At 42.1% G+C, this 17,864-nt stretch overlaps 1 protein-coding gene across 4 annotated transcripts in view; it reads left to right on the plus strand.

Annotated features, from left to right (window-relative positions):
• Positions 1-16,326, plus strand: part of LOC100414647 (ankyrin repeat domain-containing protein 18A) — a 98,616-nt gene extending 82,290 nt beyond the window's left edge. For 2 of the 4 annotated variants that reach the window (XM_078361919.1, XM_078361922.1), the window contains one exon: positions 356-7,343. The gene's annotated coding sequence lies outside the window, so the exon portion shown is untranslated. Of the gene's footprint in view, positions 1-105; positions 7,344-14,911 lie in introns of those variants that run through there. The other 2 variants (XM_078361920.1, XM_078361921.1) reach the window with 2 other exon arrangements.
• Positions 16,327-17,864: the final 1,538 nt, after the last annotated feature.

The raw sequence follows: 17,864 nt of genomic DNA on the forward strand, positions 1-17,864 counted from the left end.
CATGGAAGCAGACAGCACAATGTCCTCATAAACTGCAGGCCTTTGCTTTGCCTTCTGTTGTTGCTTTTAGTGAGTCAGCTCACGGCCCTTTGTCTCACTTGACAGCCCTCGAGGTGGGGAAATGCAGACAGGTCCAGCAGCCAAACTGGGGCGAGTCAACTAGCTGTCTCGAGCCCTTGGCGCGAACACCACACCCAGCTACTCAGGAGGCTGATGCAGGAGAATCACTTGAACCTTGGAGGCAGAGGTTGCAGTGAGCCAAGATCGCACCACTGCACTCCAGCCTGAGCAACGAGGAAAAAAAAACAGAAAACAAGAAAATGAAAAAATCAAAGAACATTTCCTTTCTCCTCAGACTCTGGTTTCTGAGACCATCTGCCGATTTGGCCGCCTGGATTGTGTTGTCAACAATGCTGGCCACCGTGAGTTGTGAGACCCCAGGGCCATTCCCCACCTCCTGGCCCCCAGCTCTGTTTCTTATACCTCAGTTGCCCCTCTCCTGCCCCTGATTCCTGCCTCATCCCTCTTTCCTTCTTTCCCTCTTTCTTTGTTTTTGTTTTTCTTTTGGTTTGTTTTTTTTTTGAGATGGAGACTTGCTCTGTCGCCGGCTGGAGTGCAGTGGCACAATCTCAGCTCACTGCAACCTCTGCCTCCTGGGTTCAAGAGATTTTTCCGCCTCAGCCTCCCGAGTAGCTGGGACCACAGGCACGTACCACCATGCCAGGCTATTTTTTGTATTTTTGGTAGAGACAGGGTTTCACCATGTTGGCCAGGATGGTCTCGATCTCTTTACCTCGTGATCCGTCTGCCTTGGCCTCCCAAAGTGCTGGGATTACAGGCGTGAGCCACCGCGCCTGCCCCGGAATATAGATTCTTTTCATGCTGTTACTTTCAGCCTATTTGACTCAATGCTAAAATGAGTCTGTTATATGCAGCATATTGTATGCTTTTTTACTTAAACTACTTAGGCATCTTATTCCTTCTTCTTTTTATAAATGTATATATTTTTGAGATAAAGTCTCACTAAGTCAACCAAGCTGGTTTGCAGTGGCGTGATTACAGCTCACTGCAACTTCAACCTCCCAAACTCGGATGATCTCATTTCAGCTTCTCAAGTAGCTGGGCTGCAAATATGTGCCATCATGCCTAGCTCATTGTTTTTGTTTGGTTTGTTTTGCAGGGACAGAGTTTGGCCATGTTGTCCAGTCTGGTCTCAAATTATTGAGTTAAAGTGATCAGCCCCCATGGGCCTAACAAAGTCCAGGGATTGCTGGGCGCGGTGGCTCACGCCTGTAATCCCAGCACTTTGGGAGGCTGAGGCGGGTGGATCACGAGGTCAAGAGATCGAGACCATCCTGGTAAACATGGTGAAACCCCGTCTCTACTAAAAATACAAAAAAATTAGCTGGGCATGGTGGTGCGTGCCTGTAGTCCCAGCTACTGAGGAGGCTGAGGCAGGAGAATTGCCTGAACCCAGGAGGCGGAGGTTGCGGTGAGCCGAGATCACACCATTGCACTCCAGCCTGGGTAACAAGAGCGAAACTCCGTCTCACACACACACACACACACACACACACACAAGTCCTTGGATTACATTTTTTTAATTAAGTAGTTTAATTAATTTATGTTTACTATGATTGCTTAGCCAGGCGCGGTGGCTCATGCCTATAATTCCAACACTTTAGGAGGCAGAGATGGGTGGATCACAAGGTCAAGAGATCGAGACCATCCTGGTCAACATGTTGAAACCCTGTCTCTAGTAAAAAAAAAAAAAAAAAAATACAAAAATTAGCTGGGTATGGTGGTACATGCCTGTAGTCCCAGCTACTGGGGAGGCTGAGGCAGGACAATTGCTTGAACCCAGGAGACGGAGATTGCGGTGAGCTGAGATCGCGCCATTGCACTCCAGCAACTGGCTAAAAAGAGCAAAACTCCGTCTCAGGAAAAAAAAAAAAGATTGCTTAAAGAAATAACGTTACTATTACCAGTTTCATTGTTATTGGGTTTACTTTTTTGTGTGTTCTGGGATAGGTGTGCAGAATTTACAAATTTGTTACATAGGTAAACATGTCCCATAGTGATTTACTGTACCTATCAACTCATCACTTAGGTATTTAGCCCTGTGTGCATTAGCTGTTTATCTTGATGCTCTCTGTTCCCCAGTATGACAGGTCCCGGTGTGTGTTGTTCCCTTTTATGTGTCCATGCGTTCTTATTGTTCAGCTCCCACGTATGAGTGAAAATATGTGGTGTTTCGATTTGTGTTTCTGCATTAGTTTGCTGAGGATAATGGCTTTCAGCTCCATCCATGCCTTCGCAAAGTACATGATCCTTATTCTTTTTTTTTCTTTGATATGGAGTTTCCAGGCTGGAGTGCAGTGGCACAATCTTGGCTCACTGCAACCTCTGCCGCTGGGGCTCAAGCGATTCTCCTGCCTCAGCCTCCTGAGCAGCTGGGACTATGGGCATGAGCCACCACGCCCAGCTAATTTTTATATTTTTAGTAGAGACAGGGTTTCACCATATTGACTAGGATAGTATTGATCTCTTGACCTCATGATCGTCCCGCCTCAGCCTCCGAAAGTGCTGGGATTACAGGCGTGAGCCACCACAACTGGCTGATTTTATTCTTTTTTATGGTTGCGTAGTGTTCTGTAGTGTATATGTACCACATTTTCTTTATCCAGTCTGCCATTGATGGACATGTGGATTGATTCCATGTCTTTGCTATTGTAAATAGTGCTGCAATGAACATACACATCCACGTATCTTTATAATAGAATAATTTATATTCCTTTGGGTATATACCCAGTAATGGGATTTCTGGGTCAGATGGTATTTCTGGTTCTAGGTCTTTTAGGAATACTGCCATACTGTCTTCCATAATGATTCAACTAATGTACATTCCCACCAACAGTGTAAAAGTATTTCTGTTTATCCACAGCCTCACCAGTATCTATTATTTCTTGACCTTTTAATAATCACTATTCTCAGTGGCATAAGATTGTATCCAGTACTGGTTTTGATTTGCATTTCTCTAGAGATCACTGATGTTGAGCTTTGTTTGTTGGCCACATAAATGTCTTTTTTTGAAAAGTATCTGTTCATTTTCATTGCCAGTTTTTAATGGGGTTGTTTGTTTTATTCTTGTAAATTTGCTTAAGTTCCCTTTAGATGTCGGATGAATAGGTTGCAAAACTGTTCTCCCATTCTGTAGGTTGTCTTTTTACTCCGTTGATAGCTTTTTGTTGTTGTTGTTGTTTTGCAGAAGGTTTTTAGTTTAATTAGATTCTATTTGTCAAGTTTTCCTTTTGTTGCAATTGATCTTGACGTTTTCATGATAAAATCTTTGTTCATGCCTATGTCCTGAATGATATTGCCTAGATTTTCTTCTAGGGTTCTTATAGTTTTGGGTTTCACATTTAAGTCTTTAATCCTTCTTGAGTTAATTTTTATACAAGTGTAAGGAAGGGTTCCCTTTTCAGTTTTCTGCATATGGCTAACCAGTTCTCTCATCACCATTCGTTAAATGGGGAGTTTGTTCCTCATTGCTTGTTTTTGTCGGGTTTTTCAAACATCAGATGGTTGTAGACAGGCAGTCTTGTTTCTGAGTTCTGCATTCTTTTTCACTGGTCTATGTGTATGTTTTTACTAGTACCAGACTGTTTTGGTTACTAGAATCTTGTAGTGTAGTTTGAAGTCAGAGAGTATGATGCCTCCAGCTTGTTCTTTTTGCTTAGGATTGCCTTGGCTACATGGAGTCTTTTGGGTTTCACATGAATTTTAAAATAGTCTTTTCTAATTCTGTGAAAGATGTCAGTAGCAGTTTAGTGGGATAAGCATTGAATAACTGTTGGCAGTATGGCCATTTTTACAATATTGATTCTTTCTATCCATGAGCATGGAATGTTTTTCCATTCTTTGTGTCCTCTGATTTTCTTGAGCAGTGGTTTGTGTTCTCCTTGAAGAGGTCCTTTATTTCCCTTGTGAGCTGTATTCCTAGGTATTTTATTCTCTTTGTAGCAATTGCGGGTGGAAGTTCATTCATGATGTGGCTCTCTGCTTGTTTATTGTTAATATATTGAAATGTTTGTAATTTTTGCACGTTGATTTTGTATCCTGAGACTTTGCTGAAGCTACTTATCAGCTGAAGAACCTTTTGGGCCAAGACAATTGGGCTTTCTAGATGTAAGATCATGTCATGTGCAAACAGAGAGAGTTTGACTTCCTATTTGAATCCCCCTTATTTCCTTCTCTTGCCTGATTTTCTTGGCCAGAACTTCCAATACTATGTTGACTAAGAGTGCTGAGAGAGGGCATTCTTGTCTTGTGCCAATTTTCAAGGGGAATGCTTCCAGCTTTTGCCCTTTCAGTATGATATTGGCTGTAAGTTTGTCATAAATGACTCAATATTTTCAGATATGTTCCATGAATACCTAGTTTATTTTTTATTTATATTTATTTTTTTTGAGACGGAGTTTCCCTCTTGTTACCCAGGCTGGAGTGCAATGGCGCCATCTTGGCTCACCTCAACCTCCGCCTCATGGGTTCAAGCAATGCTCCCGCCTCAGCCTCCCGAGTAGCTGGGACCACAGGCATGTGCCACCATGTCCAGCTAATTTTTGTATTTTTAGTAGAGATGGGGTTTCACCATGTTGACCAGGATGGTCTCGATCTCTTGACCTTGTGATCCACCCACCTCGGCCTCCCAAAGTGCTGGGATTATAGGCGTGAGCCACTGCGCCCAGCCCTAAATACCTAGTTTATTGAGCATTTTTATTTATTTATTTATTTTTAAGACAGGGTTTCACCATGTTGGTCAGGCTGGTCTTGAACTCCCAACCTCAGGTGATCTGCCTGCCTTGGCCTCCAAAGTGCTTGGATTACAGGCGTGAATCACCACGCCCAGCCTATTGAGCATTTTTAACATGAAGATGTGTTGAATTTGGTCAAAGACCTTTTCTGTATCTATGGATATAGTTGTGGTTTTTGTTTTTAGTTCTGTTTATGTGATGAATTGCATTTATTGATTTGTGTATGTTGAACTATCCTTGCATCCCAGGGATGAAGCTGACTTGATCGCAGTGGGTAAGCTTTTTGATGTGGTGCTGGATTTGGTTTGCCAGCATTTTATTGAGAATTTTTGTATCAGTGCTTATCAGGGATATTGGCTTGAAGTGTTGTTGTTGTTGTTGTATCTCTGTCAGACCTTGATATCAAAATGACGCTGGTCTTATAAAATGAGTTAGGGTGGAGTCCCTCTTTTTCTATCAGTTGGAATAGTTTCAGAAGAAATGGCACCACCTCCTCTTTGTGCCTCTGGTAGAATTCAGCTGTAAATCCATCTGCCCCTGGGCATTTTTAGTTTGTAGGCTATTTATTATTGCCTCAACTTCAGAACTTGTTATTGGTCTATTCAGGGATGCAAATTTTTCCTGGTTCAGTCTTGGGATGGTGTACGTGTCTAGTAATTTATCCATTTCTTCTAGATTTTTCAGTTCATGCGCAAAGAGGTGTTTATAGTATTTTCTGATGGTTTGTATTTTCATGGGGTCAGTGGTGATATCCTCTGTCTTTTTGTATTGTGTCTGTTTCATTGTCTCTTTTGTTCTCTATTACTCTTGCTAGTGTTCTATCCATTTTATTAATGTTTTCAAAAAAAAACAGCTCCTGGATTCATTGCTTTTTTTTTTTTAAGTTTTTTTGTGTGTTTCTTCTTTTTTTTTAAACTTTATTTTTCTTTGCATTAAACTCCATTTTTTTTAGCCTTCTCTGCACTAGCAGGTTTTTTTGTGTTTCTGTCTCTTTTCAATTTCACTCTGATCCTGGTTATTTCTTGTCTTCTGTTAGCTTTGGGTTTGTTTGCTCTTGGTTCTCTCGTTCTTTTAGTTGTAATGTTACGGTGTCAGTTTGAGATCTTTCCATGTTTCTGATGTGGCTGTTTAGTGCTGTGAATTTTCCCCTTAAAACTGCTTTAACTGCATTCTAGAGATTCTAGTACATAGTCTCTTTGTTCTCATTGGTTTCAAAGAATTTCTTGGTTTCTAATTTAATATTATTATTTACACAGAAGTCATTCAAGAGCAGATTGTTTAATTTCCACGTCACTGTTGTGGTTTTGAGTTTTTTACTCTTGAGTTCCAATTTACACTGTGATCTGAGAGACTGTTATAATTTCTATTCTTTTGCATTTGCTGAGGAGTGTTTTGCTTCCAATTATGTGATTAATTTTAAAGTAAGTGCCATGTGGCACTTAGGAGAATGTGTATTGTGTTGTTTTTGGCTGGAGAGTTCTGTAGATATCTATTAGGTCCATTTGACCCAAAGCTGAGTTCAAGTCCTGAATATCTTTGTTACTTTTCTGTCTCAATTATTTGTTTAATATTGGCAATAGGGTGTTAAAGTCTCCCACTATTGTGTGAAGTTTAAGTATCTCTCTCTGTTTTGTTTCTTTTTCTTTTTCTTTTTTTTAAGATGGGGTTTCACCATGTTGGTCAGGTTGGTCTTGAACTCCCGACCTCAGGTGATCCGCCCTCCTTGGCCTCCTTGGCTTGGATTAATGGCATGAGCCACCATGCCCGGCCATGTTTAAGTCTCTCTTTGGTCTCTAAGTATGTGTTTAATAAATCTGGATGCTCCTTGAATTGATCCCTTTAACAATGTATAATGCCCTTCTTGGCCGGGCACAGTGGCTCAAGCCTGTAATCCCAGCACTTTGGGAGGCCCGGGCGGGTGTATAATGAGGTCAAGAGATCGAGACCATCCTGTTCAACATGGTGAAACCCCGTCTCTACTCAAAATACAAAAAATTAGCTGGGCATGGTGGCGCGTGCCTGTAATCCCAGCTACTCAGGAGACTGAGGCAGGAGAATTGCCTGAACCCAGGAGGCGGAGGTTGCGGTGAGCCGAGATCGCACCATTGCACTCCAGCCTGGGTAACAAGAGTGAAACTCCGTCTCAAAAAAAAAAAGTGCCCTTCTTTTTCTGTTTTGATCTTTGTTGGTTTAAAGTCTGTTTTGTCAGAAACTACAGTTGTAACCCCTGCTTTTTTCTTATTTTATTTGCTGGTGAATTTTCCTCCATTCCTTTATTTTAAACTTGTGTGTGTGTCTTTGCATGCGACATGGGTTTCTGGAATATGACACACCAATGGGTCTTGACTCTTTAACCAGCTTGACACTCTGTCTTTTAATGGTGGCATTTAAGGTTAGGCCAGGCACAGTGGCTCATGCCTGTAATCCCAGCTCTTTTGGGAGGCCAAAGCAGGTGGATCACTGAGGTCAGGAGTTCAAGACCAGCCTGGCCAACTTGGTGAAACCCTGCCTCTACTAAAAATACAAAAATTAGCCTGTTGTCGTGGTGCACCTCTGTAATCTCAGTTTTTCTGGAGACTGAGGCAGAAGAATTGCTTGAACCTAGGAAGCAGATGTTGCAGTTAGCCAAGATTGTGTCACTGCAACCCATCCTGGGTGACACGGAAAGGCTCCATCTCCAAAAAAAAGTTTAAGGTTAATATTGCTATGTGTGAATTTGATCCTGTTTTCATGGTGCTACCTGGTTATTTGGAAGACTTGTTGATATAGTGCTTTCATAGTGTTACTGGTCTTTGTACTTCAGTGTATTTTTCAATAGCTAGTAATTTTTTTCTCTTTCCATGTTTAGTGCTTCTTTCAGGAGCTCTTGCAAGGCAGGCCTGGTGGCGCAATCTCAGCTCACCACAACCTCCGCCTCTGGGTTCAAGTGATTTTCCTGCCTCAGCCTCCCAAATAGCTCAGATTACAGGCACGCACCACCACACATGGCTAATTTTGTACTTTTAGTAGAGACAGGGTTTATCCATGTTGGTCAGGCTGATCTCAAACTCCCGACCTCAGGTGATCCATCCGCCTCAGCCTCCCAAAGTGCTGGGATTGCAGGTGACAGCCACTGCTCCCAGCCTGAGAACTTCAGTGGTTTTATGCACCATTTTTATTATGACAGGAAAAAGTTCTATATGTGTCTGTATGTTTATATTTACTAGAGAGCTTTATATTTATATATCATTTCATGATGCCATCTAGCATCATTATGTTTTCAACATAATAGACTCATATTAGCATTTCTCTTTGTTTATATGCAGAGTCTTTGTTTCTCAGGCTGTTCTTGAATTCCTGGTCTGAAGTGATCTGACCGCCTTGGCTTCTTAAAGCTGTAGAATTACAGGCATGAGCCACTGTGTCGGGCTACCACATAACATTTCTTGTAGGACTGTGCTTGTTGTAATGAACACCTGAAATTTGATTTAGGAAATTCTTTATTTTTATTTTGTTTTCATTTATTTTTATTTATTTATTTTTGAGACGGAGTTTCGCTGTTGTTACCCAGACTGGAGTGCAATGGCTCGATCTCGGCTCACTGCAACCTCCGCCTTCTGCGTTCAAGCAGTTCTCCTGCCTCAGCCTCCTGAGTAGCTGAGACTACAGGCGCGCACCACCATGCCCAGCTAATTTTTTGGTATTTTTACTAGAGACGGGGTTTCACCTTGTTGACCAGGATGGTCTCGATCTCTTGACCTCGTGATCCATCCGCCTCAGCCTCCATAAGTGCTGGGATCACAGGCTTGAGCCACCGTGCCCGGCTTTATTTTGTTTTCAAAGTAAAATGATTTTGAATTAAGTATTATGGTAAAAATTTTTCTGTTACATCAAAATTTGGGAAGTTCTCAGCTTTCTTTTTCTTTAATTTACCTCTGTATTACTTTTCCCCTATATTCTTCTTCTAAGTTTTATTTCATGAATATATTAATCTATTTGATGTTGTCCAAAAATTTTGAAATTCTATATTCTTCTTTTCTTTTGCAATTTTATATTTTTGTGTTACATATATTTTAGGGTATGCAAGCTTATACCAGTTAACTGTGTTTTAATGTTTTAGTTTATATTATAATTGTGTACGACAGTGTTTAACTCTGTACAATTTAAGACAGTTTGGAGCAAAATCAAATATAGATCAGCCATATGTCTATTGCCAATATCATTATTTCCGTGTTTTTTTGCCTGTATAAATATTATCTCTGTGTTTTTTATGACTTGTATATTTGTTGTGTAGGTTTGTTGTGAATGGTTGTTCAGTCTACTCTAGGTGAGCAGTCATAAAAATTCTCCTCAGGCCGGGCGCGGTGGCTCAAGCCTGTAATCCCAGCACTTTGGGAGGCCGAGGCGGGTGGATCACGAGGTCAAGAGATCGAGACCATCCTGGTCAACATGGTGAAACCCTGTCTCTACTAAAAATACAAAAATTAGCTGGGTATGGTGGTGCACGTCTGTAGTCCCAGCTACTCAGGAGGCTGAGGCAGGAGAATTGCTTGAACCCAGGAGGCGGAGGTTGCAGTGAGCCAAGATCACGCCATTGCACTCCAGCCTGGATAACAAGAGTGAAACTCTGTCTCAAAAAAAAAAAAAAATTCTCCTAATTTCAGTATCTATTGTGAATCTATATTTTTGTGTAGGAGAAATGCTTGTGGGTTTGAAGATTATATAAAAACTATCATAACTTTGCATCTTTTTTCAAGTATTACTGTTTATTGTTTCTTGTCAGAACCACAAAACAAAATTTATTGCCAACCCTTTTAAAATAATGCTGTTTGGGCTGGGTGCGGTGGCTCATGCCTGTAATCCAGCACTTTGGGAGGCTGAGGTGGGCGGATTGCCTGAAGCCAGGAGTTTGGGACCAGCCTAGCTAACATGGTGAAAACCCGTCTCTCCTAAAAATACAAAAATTAGCCAGGCATTGTGATGGTCACCTGTAGTCCCAGCTACTCAGGAGGCCGAGGCAGGAGAATCGCTTGAACCTGGGAGGTGGAGGGTGCAGTGAGCCAAGATCATACCACTGTACTCAGCCTGGGTAACAGAGCAAGACTCTGTCTCTGAAAAAATAAAATAAGCTGTTGAGACATATTAACTGTATGAAAGTGTTGTGCCACATATCCCTAGAATGTTTTTATCTTGCGAAGCTCAATCTCAGTATACATTCAACAGGAACTAATTCTTCCGATTCTCTGGCACTTTGCAAACACCACTCTGCTTTCTTTTTCTAAGAGTGTAACTGCCTCACATACCTCGTACAGTCTCTTTTTGTGGCTGGTCATTTTGTTTTGTGTAATGTCTTCAAGCTTTAGCTTTATGGTGGTTAGAATATTTTTGGCTTTTTAAGTCCTGGGTGATATTCCACTATTTTTATATTTTAAATTATATCTACTGAATAATTTGGTGACAGAAAATCACATTGTTGCTTTCAGTAACAATGCTGCAGTAATGATGGGTATGCCACGAACTCTTCATATGACCATATATGTGAAAGTTTATATATGACTCGCATTCTATTTTTTTGACCATTATACCTATACCAATTTGTTTTTATTCTGTAACTTTGTAATTTATTTTGAAATCAGGGACTGTACTGACTTTAACAAGCTTCCTTTTTTTTTTCTAGAAGACTTTGGGTACTTTATCGTCTTTGGGGATTTCCTATACTTAGGGGGTTGCTGTTTCTATTTCATCCAAAATGCAATGAGAAATTCTCACAAAAAATTGCATTAAATTTCTAGATTACATTGAGCAGTATGGACGTCTTCAAAATATTAATTATGTCAACCTTTGAACAGGAGCATGTTGGAGTGTGTTTAATTTCTATAAAGTTGTAAATTTTTCAGTTTTTGTCTATTATTTTACACTCATTTCATTTTAATCATGGAATGTAATTCATGTAAATTTTCAGTTTTAAAAAATATGTTAAGACTTCTTTTTTTGGCCGGGCACAGTGACTCATGCCTATAATCCCAACACTATAGGAGGCTGAGGTGGATGGATCATGAGGTTAAAAGATTGAGAACATCCTGGCCAGCATGGTGAAACCCTGTTTTTGCTCAAAATACAAAAATTAGCTGGGCATGGTGGTGCACGCCTGTAGTCCCAGCTACTCAGAAGGCTGAGGCAGAAGAATCCCTTGAACCTGGGAGGCAGAAGTTGCTTTGAGCCGAGATATGTAAACTCTGAAACAGAAAGACTTAATTGTTTTACTTGATTCTTGCATCTTTGTCTCTCATTTTCTCTCTTAACTTGTGTATTTTTTTTTCTGATATAAATTGCTTTTGTATATTTCTTTTTTTTTTTTTAATTGCATTTTAGGTTTTGGGGTACATGTGCAGAACATGCAAGACATTTGCATAGGTATACACACATGGCAGTGTGTTTTGCTGCCTTCCTCCCCTTCACCCACATTTGGCATTTCTCCCCAGGCTATCCCTCCCCAGCTCCCCTCCCCTCCCCTCTTCCCCAACTTGTGTATTTTTTATTTCTATGTTGATATACTTTTACTTCTTTCTTATTTTGTTTTTGTGTATCTACACAAATATATTCTTTGTGCTACCTTGGGGATTACATAAAACCTCTAAAAGATACAACATACTTCAGTCTGGTATTTAAAAAAAAGGCCCGGCGCAGTGGCTCAAGCCTGTAATCCCAGCACTTTGGGAGGCCGAGGCGGGTGGATCACAAGGTCAACAGATCAAGACCATCCTGGTCAACATGGTGAAAACCCGTCTCTACTAAAAACACAAAAAATTGGCTGGGCATGGTGTCGCGTGCCTATAATTCCAGCTACTCAGGAGGCTGAGGCAGGAGAATTGCCTGACCCCAGGACGCGGAGGTTGCGGTGAGCCAAGATTGCGCCATTGCACTCCAGCCTGGGTAACAAGAGCGAAACTCCGTCTCAAAAAAATAAAAAATAAAAACAAAGAACATTCTATGCTCCTGGATTTGAAGAATGAATATAATTAAAATGTCTATGCTGCTTAAAGCAGCCTACAGATTAAGTGCTCTATCATTTTTTATTTTGTTTTATTTTTTATTGCATTTTTCCATGTTTGTAACATGTTGCTCCAAATTATACAATGTTTTTTTTGTGGTGGGTTTGGCTGATTCACCAAATAAAAATACAAAAAAAAAACAAAAAAACCAGTTACATTTAAATTTGGAATAAACAAAAACTTTTTAGTACGGCTATGCGATATTTGCATATTTGTGTATCATATGTGTAATTATTGGAATATACTTATACAAATAACAATTTATAATTTATCTGAAATTCAAATTGAACCAAGTGTATTATATTTTGTTTTCAACCCTGTTTATGGGAACCATTGTTCTTTTCTCCAGACTCAGCATCTATTACCTGAAAAGCTTCATTAGAGAAAAAAAAATTCGATAATTAGCAGATACACTTTTATATAGTATGCAGTAGTAATTAGAGAGTGTGTGGCGTGAATTAAAGTGTGTGATCTGGATACCTTATGGGAAGAAAAAAATAGAATTCTTACCTATGCTTTTTAATCTAATTGCATCTCTTTCTAGGATACGACCTACAATACATGCAGTATATTAGTAAAGTGATTTTTTTTTTTTTTTTTTTTTTGAGACGGAATTTTGCTCTTGTTACCAAGACTGGAGTGCAATGGCGCAGGCTCGGCTAACCGCAATCTCTGCCTCCTGGGTTCAGGCAATTCTCCTGCCTCAGCCTCCCGAGTAGCTGGGATTACAGGCACGCACCACCATGCCCAGCTAATTTTTTGTATTTTTAGTAGAGACGGGGTTTCACCATATTGACCAGGATGGTCTCGATCTCTTGACCTCGTGATCCACCCGCCTGGGCCTCCCAAAGTGCTGGGATTAGAGGCGTGAGACCCCGCGCCCGGCCCGCTTTAGCTTTTAAGAATAATGGTCTCCAGCATCATCTATGTTGCTGCAAATAACTTAATCTTATTTTTATTTATTTTTAAATTTTTATTTTACTGAGTTACTTTTGGAGAGAGGAGATCGTGGGTGGGAAACAGACTAAGGGAATCAGAAGCACCACTGTTCATCTGGAATTAAATCTGCATCCCAGCATCTTCTGCAAGTATTTCACCAATTATTTCCTCTCGGACCTTTACCCTAGTGCTCCTTCCTCTGGTGAGTCCGGCGCTCCCCTCCCAGCTGCAGCGGACAAATAGGGATTGGGTTCCATGTGCCTGCCACAACGGGCAGGCTCTTGCTGCTCCCAACTAGGCGGCCATCACTGACTTGGATTGCACTCCGCGTGCACTGGCCACACCTCCTCGCCTCCTCCACCCGCTCTGCCGACGGCTTCCTCCGAAGCTAAATCTTGGAGGATTTGTTTACACCCAGGCCGCCGCCAATCCCGGCTCCTTTCCCAGAGCCTCATTTCCGATTTTTTCATATGTTAAGTCGTTTAACAACTCCAAGTAGACAGTTAATGGCTTCTTTATTTATAGGTTCCCTGTTATTTTACGTCGTTTTTGTTTCTCTCGGCAACTATTCTAATAGATTAATCCATAGCCATTTTCTGACCTTCGGGAACCCCAGCTGATGCTGTTTGTTGTCGAACGAAAAAATACATAGAGAAAAAGCATGCCTGCATCAAACCGGGAAAGCACAGGCAGGACTAGAGTGGTTTGGTTGGGGGAGGGGGAAAAGACATCTCAGCAGGTGTCTTCCCCGGAATGAGCACTGAGGCCGGAGGGGGATCTGAAGTCTAATTAGCAAGAGCGAGCCCGGCTCGCAGCTGTTACTCTTTAAAGCTAAAAGCAATGAAACAAAAACAAAATAGAGACTAAGTTTTGCTTTTTAAAAGATGGGATGTGAACCTCGTTCTAGGTCACCCAGTTCCTAAGGAGTGTGGCAGCAAGTGGGGGGAAGGGAGAGGAGGGAGGGAGAGGGGTCGGGGAAGGCAAGGCAACAACAGTCTTTTTTTTTTTTTTTTTTGAGACGGAGTTTCGCTCTTGTTACCCAGGCTGGCGTGCAATGGCGCGATCTCGGCTCACCGCAGCCTCCGCCTCCTGGGTTCAAGCAATTCTCCTGCCTCAGCCTCCCGAGTAGCTGGGACTACAGGCCTGCCGGCTAAGTTTTGTATTTTTAGTAGAGATGGGATTTCACCATGTTGGCGAGGATGGTTCAATTTCTTGACCTCGTGATGTCCCCACCTCGACCTCCAAAAGTGCTGAGATTGCAGGTGGGAGCCACCATGCCCAGCCGATATCTTTATTATTGCAAACAGTGCTGTAATAAACATGCATGTGCATGTGCCTTTATGGTAGAATAATTTATATTTCATTGGGTATATACCCAGTTTGAAGTCTGCTGGGTCAAATAGTAATTCTGTTTCAGTTCCGTGAGGAATCGTCACACTGCTTTTCACAGTGGTTGAACTAATTTACACTCCCACTAGCAGTGTATAAACATTCCATTTTCATTTTATTTATTTATTATTAAAAATTTTTTTTTTAGAGAGGGTTTCACCATGTTGGCCAGGCTGGTCTCGAACTCCTGACCTCAGGTGATCCGCCCACTTCGGCCTCACGACGTGCTGGAATTACAGGTGTGAGCCACCGCACCTGGCATTATGTAGTTTTTTATATTTGCAGCTATCTTATTTAGAAATAAAATGGGAGACAGGCTTACCTAACAGTTGCCAGGTTGACTTTTTTATTGTCTTGGTGATTTGGGGGTACCAGCACTTTGGAAGGCAGAGGTGAGTGGATCACCTAAGGTGAGAAATGGCAGACCAGCATGGCCAACATGGTGAAACTGTCTCTACTAAAATTACAAAAATTAGCTTCGCATGGTGGTGCATGCCTGTAATCCCAGCTACTCAGGAGGCTGAGGCAGGAGAATCACTTGAACTCAGGGGGTGGAAGTAACAGTGAGCTGAAATCATGTCATTGCAGTCCAGCCTGGGAAACAGAATAAGACTCTGTCTCTTTTTTTTTGAGTCCCTGCCCCCAAGACTCCATCTCAAGAAAAAAAAAAAAAAAAAAAAAAAGCTAATACAAAGCACAAAAACACAAATATAGCTAATGCTGCTTCTTTTAAAATAGTCCATTCTGCAGGGCGCAGTAGCTCACACCTATAATTCCAGCACACTGGGAGGCCAATGCAAGTGGATCACGAGGTCATGAGATCAAGACCATCCTGGCTAACAAAGTGAAACCCCGTCTCTCCTAGAAATACAAAAAATTAGCCAGGCCTGGTGGCTCGAGTCTGTATTCCCAGCTACTCAGGCGGAGGCAAGAGAATTGTTTGAACCCAGGAAACCGAGGTTGCAGTGAGCGAAGATCGTGCCACTGCCTGAGACAGAGCAATACTCTGGCATCTCAAAAAAGACATCTAAAAAACAAAAGAAAAGAACCTATAATAAACCTGGTTCAATTTGATTTTCAGGTAAATTGTAAATTGTCATTTGTATAAATATATTTCAGTAATTGTTTACACATACACCAATATGTAAATATTGCATAGCTATACTAAAAAGTTATTTGCTGTTTAACCCAAAATTTATATGTAACTGTGCCTTCCGTATTTGGTGAATCTGCCACATCTGCCATAAAAGCACTTTTTAATTTGGAACATGTTACAATATAGGAAAACAGGATAAAAATCGTTAAACATCATATAGAGGCCAGGTACTGTGGCTCATGCCTGTAATTCAGGTGTTTTTGGTGTGCGACCCCCTTGTAGACCCCTGCCCGGTACCCGACCCCAAATAACAGCTCGAGAGTTGGAAGCAGAGTTCAGGTTTATTGGGACCAGCGGGCAGGCCAGAAAAGGAAGGAGATCGGGGCTGGCTGCGACTGCGCAGCTGGGGTAGGAGGGTTTTATAGGGGGGTGGACGGGGCGTGGACACAGGGCTGGTGGAGTGTCGTGGGAGCTTAGGATAGGCTGTCCGTCTCTGGGCAGACTGCTGAGGAGGCTCAGAGGGTTACGTGTCAGTTCAGGATAGGCCGAGGCTTGGCGGGCTTTCCTGCTGCGATGATTGGCTGCTTGTTGTTGCTGGGCAGAACAGAGCAGGCTTGGCGGGCTTTTCTCAGGGCAGCAGGAAGCCTGGGGGGAGGGTGGGGGCAAGAAACCTGGGGGAAAGATGGCGGGACTTTCTACCAAACATTTGGGAGGCAAAGGTGGGAGAATCACTTGAGGACAGGAGTTTGAGACCTGCCTGGGCAACATAATGGGACACCATCTCTACAAAAAAGAATCTAAAACTAGCCACTGTGGTGGTGTGTACCTGTAGTCGCAGTTACAAAGGAGGCTGACAGCTAAGAAATTTTGAGTGTGGCCTGAGCAATGATTATGACATTACATTCTGGCCAAGACAACAGAGGACAATTGCTTAATTAAAAAAATTTAATCTCAGGACACTTTGGGAAGTCAAGAGGGGCTGAACACTTTAATTCAGGGGTTTGAGACCAGACTGGACAACATGGCAAAACCCTGTTTCAAAAAAAAGAAAATAAAACTACCTGGGTATCATGACGCTTTTTTTTTTCAAGATGGAGTCTTACTCTGTCGCCCAGGCTGGAGTGCATTGGCATGATCTTGGGTCAGTACAACCTTAGCCTCCTGAGTTCAAACTATTCTCCTGCCTCAGCCTCCAGAGTAGCTGAGATTACAGGCATGCACAACTATACCTGGTTAATTTTTGTATTTTTTATAATACATAAAATTTTTGTTTCAGAGAAAATCAACTATTACTTTTGTATTAGTGTATTATCTATACAAAGCTAATTCTAATAAAACTTTATAAATAAGCCTGTAAGTAATCCCATTACTTTGGGAGGTGAGTCTGAGGCAGCTGGATCACCTGAGGTCAGGAGTTCGAGACCAACCCGGCCAACATGGTGAAAGCCCATCTCTACTAAAAATACAAAAAAAATTAGCCAGACATGGTGGTAGGCGCCAGTAATCCCAGCTACTCAGGAGACTAAGGCAGGAGAATCGCTTGAACCCAAGAGGAGAAGGTTGTTGTGATCCAAGGTTACACCATTGCACTCTATCCTGGGTAACAAGTGTAAAACTTTGTCTCAAAACAAATAAACTGTCACGCATGTCACTCATGTAAAGAGACCACCAGACAGGCTTTGTGTGGGCAACAGGGGCATTTATTTCATGCTTGGGTGCAAGCGGGCCAAGTCCAAGAAAGGACTTAGGCAAAGTGGGTAGCAGAGGGGATTGGTTATATAGGTTAGAGTAATGGTCAGCTAAAGGTGGTAATCTATATTGGGGAAATCGAGGATGTCACGGATGCACATCAAGGGTGGGGGTCGGTCAGTAATCTATCTTAGGGCATCATGGGATGCATGATCACAAGGTAGGGTCATTTATTCCAATTAGGCATGATCATAAGGGTAGGGAGTATTGGCTGCAGTCAGAGTCGGGGTGCTGTAGATTACATAGTTACAGGGGTGGGGGGTCATCAGAAACAATGTCCTGGGGAAATTTTTGCAAGGCTGAACAGGAACAATGGGTACAGGTTTCCAGAGCCATTAGTTGAAGCAGGAACAAGTTGTTTTACTTCTTGCTGTGGCCACCTGGTTAGTCGTGGTTACTTCAGACTTTCTGGCTCCTGGGGACTTTCCAGAGGTGTATGTGTGGGTCACCAAGGCTGAAGTGGACAGGCCTGGACTTAGAGACCTAACACACAAAAAAAAAACTTTATAAATAAATCAACCAAATTTGTCATTTTTGACCACTCTAGATTAACACACATGGTTTTTTGTTTGTTTGTTTGTTTTGAGATGGAGTTTCGCTCTTGTTACCCAGGCTGGAGTGCAATAGCGCGATCTCGGCTCACTGCAACCTCCGCCTCCTGGGTTCAGGCAATTCTCCTGCCTCAGCCTCCCAAGTAGCTGGGATTACAGGCACACGCCACCATGCCCAGCTAATTTTTTGTATTTTGAGTAGAGACGGGGTTTCACCATGTTGACCAGGATGGTCTCGATCTCTTGACCTCGTGATCCACCTGCCTCAGCCTCCCAAAGTGCTGGGATTACAGGC

This window comes from Callithrix jacchus, chromosome 22 (assembly GCF_049354715.1).
Source record: "Callithrix jacchus isolate 240 chromosome 22, calJac240_pri, whole genome shotgun sequence".
Taxonomy (NCBI): domain Eukaryota; kingdom Metazoa; phylum Chordata; class Mammalia; order Primates; family Cebidae; genus Callithrix; species Callithrix jacchus.